General features: G+C 35.4%; 1 long non-coding RNA gene across 1 annotated transcript in view; it reads right to left on the bottom strand.

Annotated features, from left to right (window-relative positions):
* Positions 1 to 1,184: 1,184 nt before the first annotated feature.
* LOC115417163 (uncharacterized) overlaps positions 1,185 to 7,203 on the bottom strand; it is a 17,840-nt gene continuing 11,821 nt past the window's right edge. The window contains exon 4 of the long non-coding RNA XR_003935092.1: positions 1,185 to 1,261. This is a non-coding gene — a long non-coding RNA (uncharacterized LOC115417163). The remainder of the gene's footprint in view (positions 1,262 to 7,203) is intronic.

Below are 7,203 nucleotides of genomic sequence, written 5' to 3'. Positions count from 1 at the left end.
AGATCTCAGTAAAAGCAGGAGTTATGCCTTAAAGGCTTTGGATCAGAAACAGTGGTTCTAATGTTAGAAATAGTGCGTTTAGGCACACTTGGCAGACAGATGCTAGTCTGGTCATTTTCTTTTGTTTATAATGTGCACACTTTAGTTGGTGGACAGAATGTTAAAGATCGTGCACAAATGAACAACTTTTGAATTCTAACCTTATTTAAATTGTGAAAAATAATATGAAGTTTTTTAACACGAAGTGCAAAGTGTGCCTAAAAAGCGCACCTGGATACCGGGGTTAACTCTGTAACCTTTAAATGGACTTCTGTGTTTTATTGTTTAGGTGGAACGCGCCAAAATATGCAACTGAGCGAACAAGCAACAGTAACGCTACAAACCAGCAGAGGGCGCAAGAGATGGAGATGTTCATCAACAAGAAATGCCCAAAGAGAATGGAAAGGCAGAAGAATACACAGTGATCCCCCTGGAAGAGCTTCCAGACAATTATTCATCACACTGAGGCTCAGGGACAGAAAAAAAAACAAAAAAACAAAAACAGACCCTGTGGAGCCTTGAGACTCATCATAGAACCAACAGACTGTTAGAGGAGCAACACTTGCAGAGCTGTGGAGCGAATGTTTCTGGGGACTCTGGTACCTCTGAGCCTGGGCTGAGTGGCCCGTGGGCGTTTTCCTGCTGACTTTAAAAACAACAAAAAAAAGTTCTTAAATGGTTTCAATGGTGTATATATTGTCCAAATTTCTATTATTAACAATAAGTGTCAGGAACTTATGGAGCTAATTTACGACCAAACCTATGTTTTACAAATACTCCACAGTTCACTAATAAACTAATAAATATGATTGGCCAAAGAATGCACTTTCTTTTACAAATACAACATGTATCTATCAAACAAATATCAAATTTCAGGAACAAGCATGAAAATCTCTTCGGTAAATTTTCCATCATGGTATATTCATTTCATGTGTTAGTGAAATGCAGCATATTCGTAAAACATTTGTATTATTTTTTTGTTAAATTTTGGCAGCAAACTAGCTCCACATAGACATGCTCAAATGTCGTATATTTCAATGAACTCTCCAGTGTTTCATTTTCGGTGTTTTTAATTTTAAATATGTATTTTTTACAAATACACAGGTTCATTTGGGTTCAAATGTTTGAGTGTTGCTCTAATATTATTTTTGAATTCCTTTATTAATGTTAATATTATTGTAACTTATATTAAGCATTTAATTTCTTCATGTTCATTAAATCTCTGTTCAGCCCACTATCCTGATAACTCTGTCAGCCTACACAGTCCAACTGCAGCTGCTGGAACATGCACTTATTTAACCCTCTGGTATCCTGTCCAATAAGGCCCTTACTAAACACCAAGTGTGCCTTTTTGGCACAACTGTGGAATAATGTCAAAAAATTTTCATACAGTTTGTTTTTATTCTTTTACACTTTTTTCTATTTCATCAACTTGAGCCGTAAATAAAAATACCAAATACTCAATGTTACGGTCCCAGAGGGCTGAGGGCCACACTAACAGTTACTGTTTGGTCCTGATGTGGACCGGATCTGAATGGAATAAAACAGGCAGAGAAATGAGGAAACGTGACTCACTGTTCTTCTTTCCAGAATGCATCTTCATCTGTGGATTTATTCATCACAGAATAATCAAAATCATACTTATAAAACATTTCTTTTGTTTTTATCCCAGCTGTTTTCTTTGGTCAAGTAGCTTTCAACAACATCTTATCACAGCTTCATCTTATTTACCACATACACTTTTACCCTTATCATTTTCTTCATTTAGTTGACATATATTCAAAATAACCTTTAACACTAAAGCATATTTTAACAGTGTAACACTGTTTGGAGCACCACTATGTCAAGTGTAATATTAATGTGCTATTTTAAGGGCACTGTCCCTTTAAACGAAATTACTCTTTAATTACTGAACTAAAATTAATTACTTCAACCTTCGGTTTCAGTCACAGGTTACTGGAATGTAGAAATGAAATGCTTGTGCTACATTAACTATCAGAAACAAAATACCTTGGTCACAACACAACCCATATATAAAATGTGTGTCTTTAACCCTTTCATGCACAGTGGTCACTACAGTGGACAGTTACTCTACAGCTTTACTCTTGTATATTCATGGGTTTTGTTGTTTTAGTTCCATATCAACCAACACAGTGGACACTTATGCACCATCTCATAAAGTGCAATTCATACCATTACTGTAACTTTGCTGTTCCTGATTGGTTCTTGAGTGGAAATCAATTGTTAATATTTATTTTTTGCATATTATCTCCATGAAGTGAGTAATAACTAGTATTGGAATATTTTATAATGTGAGAAAACATCAGATTAACTGCATTAAACACGGTTTCATTTCACTGTTTTCATATCACTTTATGATATTGGGTTTTAAATACATGTTTCTTTGCTTCAAGAATAAAATTCATGTTGTAGCTGAGTGGACATTTTTGTAACTCCATGAAAAACAGGTTGATTAAAAAAAAAAAAAAAAAAATCAATTACATTGAGTTTTTTTTCATGCCTAAAGACGAATAAAAACACTCAGGAAAAAAAAAAAAATCTTGATTAAGGTTCTCATAATTCACGCATGAAAGGGTTAACCATAAACTTCAGACAAAGTGCATGTTTCACAACTATAAAACTCACAACATGCACATACACAACAACACCCACACACATTCTGTGTACAGGAGCCCTTTCACACATGTTCTAATCAACGTTAGCGGCTATGCTAGGCACACAAAATGGCGGCTACCGCGCACTAATTCCACACGTTCACTCCATGCATTCACATTAAGTGGTTAAATATGACAGAAAGGATCTTTAAACACAGAAAAAACATATTATTGAAGCCCACTCTTAAGACGTGGATTATTACAGATGTTAACACTTTTACTAACCTGAATGGAATAAAACAAGCAGAGAAATGCGGAAACGTCACTCGCTGTTCTTCTATCCAGAACGCATCTGAGGACGGGGGGGGCGGTGCTCCGCTTATAGTACCCCAGAGGAAACTAAGCTAGAAGAACAGTTCCTACCTCATAGGTCCTACTGTAAACCCTTTTTATCAACACTGTCAGTGGCACGACAATTTAAAACACAATTACTGGACAAGGTTAAGCATTCCACTTCACAGTAAAATGTCAACATTAATAAAATAAAAGCAATAAAATAAAATATAGACCTTAAAAAACACAAATTGGGTCACATTATTTCAGATGTGCCACATCAATAATTCTCACATTTTTTTTTAACCCTTCAAATGCCGTGTTTGTATGTAAACAAACCATTTTTTGGATGCAAAAAACACTTTTTTTTTTTTCCAATATACCATAAAAAGTGGATCACATATTATTAGATTTTTTCATCCTGGCATATGTCAATGATTAACTCCAACATTGGTTAATTTGCATTATTATTATTTTTGGCACAAGGTCAAATGTTCAAAAATACTAGCATCTGTCACCAAGTGTGCGTAAAATGCACACCTATAAATCAAACGATTAATATATATATTGATTTATTTTTCTGCTGTAATTTGATTTTATTTTTGTAAATCCAGGTCAGTCCCAATCATACAGATCAAATGGAAGAAATAGTGCGTTTTAGGCACACTTGGCAGACAGATGCTAGTCTGGTCATTTTCTTTTATTTACAATGTGCACATTTGAGTTGGTGGACAGAATTTTAAAGATCATGCAAAAATGAACAACTTTTGAATTCTAACTTGATTTAAATTGTGAAAATAATGTGAAGTTTTTTAAAATAAAGTGCAAAGTGTGCCTAAAAGGCACACCCGGATACTGGAGGGTTAATGTCTTTTCATTGAACTTCATCCTTGCTCATCTGAGAAATAAACACAACAAGCGGCTCATCAATAAACATTTATTTGTTTCCATTAATATGTACACACAAGTATTAAAACATTTACACACTTTCAGTCCATTTGCCTGAAAAATAATTTGTGCTCGGTTACAGTTTGTTCAGTAAAGAGTGCATTCTACTCCGTTTGCATTTAGCCAAAGTCAAATTTTGCAACACAATAAATGTCAGACACAAGGAAAATACTGAATACATTCTTAGACAAATATGTGCATACAATCAAAAAGAGAGAGATATAAAATATACATTTAGCCATCTACAGATTGTACAATTACACATGGTCATAGAAAAACTAATATGTGCTACATTAGGTCAGTTGACTATGACACATTTTAATTAAATCAAAGATCAATAACAAATGAAATAGATGAAAAAGTGATGTGATGGATGAATGGGTTTTCTGACGTGAATCAGTATATCACAGAGGAAGACTCGCTTCCGTTTTGGAGGAAGGCGGTGCTTAGACGTGAACACTGGATGGCCTGCTGACGTCTCTCACATGTAGACATACTGTAGCTGCCAACGCCAATATTCTCATGCACACAAAACAGCAGAGCGTGCGCAGTTCAGGTTGTGTAGCACTGAACGATCCAAAAAAGAACGGGCTCTCTTCCCTCACAATAATTGGAAAAACAAATACAGTGAAAGAAATGTTTCAAATACATAACCTACGTTCACAAGCTATTCAGAAAACTAGTCGCCCATAAGAGGTAAATCAACTTTGTTCTAACATTGATTGTGTTTCCATGGTTACCAGTATCCCAGTTATAAGGTTTATCCTGTTAACTTTTGACCAGTTTGACTTGGGGCTGTTGAGGATTAATTGACTTTGTTTCCATGGTGGATTTGATTTATCAGCATTAGTCTCAGCAATGTAAGGGAAAAAATGAAGGAAATATTAAAAACATGCTGCATGTGTTTTCCAGCTTCTTTACAACATATTTGTACAGGACAAAATGTGTGCAATAATTAAGTCTTTCATTACCCCCCCCCCCCTCCCCAAAAAAAAAAAAAAAATAAATACAAATTTAAAAAATAATAAAAAAATCTCAGTCAGATAGTGGAATAAATCAAGGGGTAATATGGTTTCAAGTGACATTCTTACACATACATTATTATTAAGTGTAGTACCACTGATGACCACTAGAAGTCGGCTCCAAAACAAGTTTGAATTGGACTTCATTCAAGTCAGTCTATTTTTATTTTTTTTTTACCTTTGTATGAGCAATAGAGTCACAAATAATGAGTTTATCCTGTTAACTTTTGACCAGTTTGACTTGGGGCTGTTGAGGATTAATTGACTTTGTTTCCATGGTGGATTTTTACCAGCGTTAGTCTCAGCAATGTAAGGGAAAAAATGAAGAAATATTAAAAACATGCTGCATGTGTTTTGCAGCTTCTTTACAACATACTTGTATAGGACAAAATGTGTGCAATAATTAAGTCTTTCATTACCCCCCCCCCAAAAAAAGCCTCAGTCGGATAGTCAGATTTTTTTTTTTTTTTTTTGTGAAATGATAGTTTGTAAGTGTAAGCATTTTCATGTATTGTTATTTTTTAAACACTACAACAAAGAGAGTAATTTGGAGTTGTCATTATTTCTAGGTTATTATGATAGTATCGTACTGGTCTGAGCCACTTCAGACTGAACTGGGCTGAATGTGGAACCTGAACTAAAATTGTTAATATCTTCAGTGTCATTTTTGCATTTCACACATTTATCCCAGGGGCCAGACTGGACCCTTTAGCGGGCCGATTTGGCCCATGGGCCGCATGTTTGACACCTGCAAGCTACTGCAACTGGGTTTCTCAAAACCAACAGGGCCTGTCCAACTTCCTGAAATCAGGATGAAATATTTGATATTTAATGTTTAATATTTCATATTTCATATTACAGCCCCAGCCCTTGGACTAGACAGGAAAAGCCAATCACAACTGGGATACTCAAATCCATATAAACACCCCCACTGTTGTAAAGATATAGATTTTTAGAACCTTTTAGCATAGCAAAACAATTCTGAAAAATGACAAAAAAATGTCAGATCCTATACATTTGATTGATAATTTTATCTAAAGTAAAATATATACACAAAGTGCAAGGAGGCACTTTAAATGTGAATATATAAGCAGTCGCTTATATTTAAAAAAGATATATTTATATATATATTTATATATACAACCTAGTTTTGAGCTATGCAGAGTTAAACTGAAAATCACATACAGATCCAGCCAACATTCAATGACCTTGTTTTTACAGCTTCAGAATTTATGCGAGCGCTGGAGGCAGAACGTATTGTGCACTTGCTAATCAGATGCGACCATAGCCAATTAACCCTACACGCAATTACAAGCTACTGATATTTATAATTAAATCTATTGTGAAAAAAAATAATTAATCTAAGTGAGACCAAGTGAGGAAGGCCCAGCTGTCCTCACTTTGGAGTGCAGTGAAGGTGGAGGCTGGATGCACATTTGCTCATATATGAGTCTCAACAATATACTGAAAGGAGTAGACTTCATTCTGAACCAGCAATGTGTGAGTCATCATACTGACAGCACTCTGCAGTTGACATCTTCAAGGCAAGGTTGTCATAAAGCAAAAGAATAATAAACAGTTTGGAAAAAATACGGAACAAAGCACTGGCCTGCTGAGAGCTGGAGAGACGTCCCCCTTATCTGCTGGTCTGTTGAACCTCCAGCAGGGCGTCTCAAAAATCACTTTCTCTTCAGATCATAGTGTTATTTAAACCAGTTAATCTCCAACATGACAATAGCCCCCCCAAAAAATTTCAGCAAAATCCGTCAACGTTTGACCCCACTACCACCACCAAAAAGTATAAAGGGTCCATCAAAAAAATGTCAAAAAACGCCAAAAAATGCAGTTTTTAAATGCATTCTCATGCTTAATGGATTAAAGCACCTGAAGTACAGACATCCATCCCACATCACATGTGGTACCTGACTGAGTCTCTTATGGTACTAAGTCTGTTTGATAAAGAAGTACCAACAGAACCCAAAGCAGCCATGGATGGAGCCCACAGAGGGAACATGGTCCCACAGAATCTAACTACCGAGTTTAAAAGAATGAAATGGAAGAGAAACTGTAGAGCCAATAATATGTGAATAAAGTGTGAAATGCACTTGTATAAAAGTATGTCAGGTTATCAGAACCCTGTCATCATTAAAGTCTGTGATTTTATGCAGCCTTAAATCTTGTATTTAGCCTTATTATTTACCTTATTATTGAAGTGTTCAGCTCTATTTGTCTTGAACTCAGGGGGT

This window comes from Sphaeramia orbicularis, chromosome 3 (genome assembly GCF_902148855.1).
Source record: "Sphaeramia orbicularis chromosome 3, fSphaOr1.1, whole genome shotgun sequence".
NCBI classification, from domain to species: Eukaryota; Metazoa; Chordata; class Actinopteri; order Kurtiformes; family Apogonidae; genus Sphaeramia; species Sphaeramia orbicularis.
Note: the sequence above shows the minus strand (reverse complement) of the source record. Positions and strands in the feature narration are given on the sequence as shown.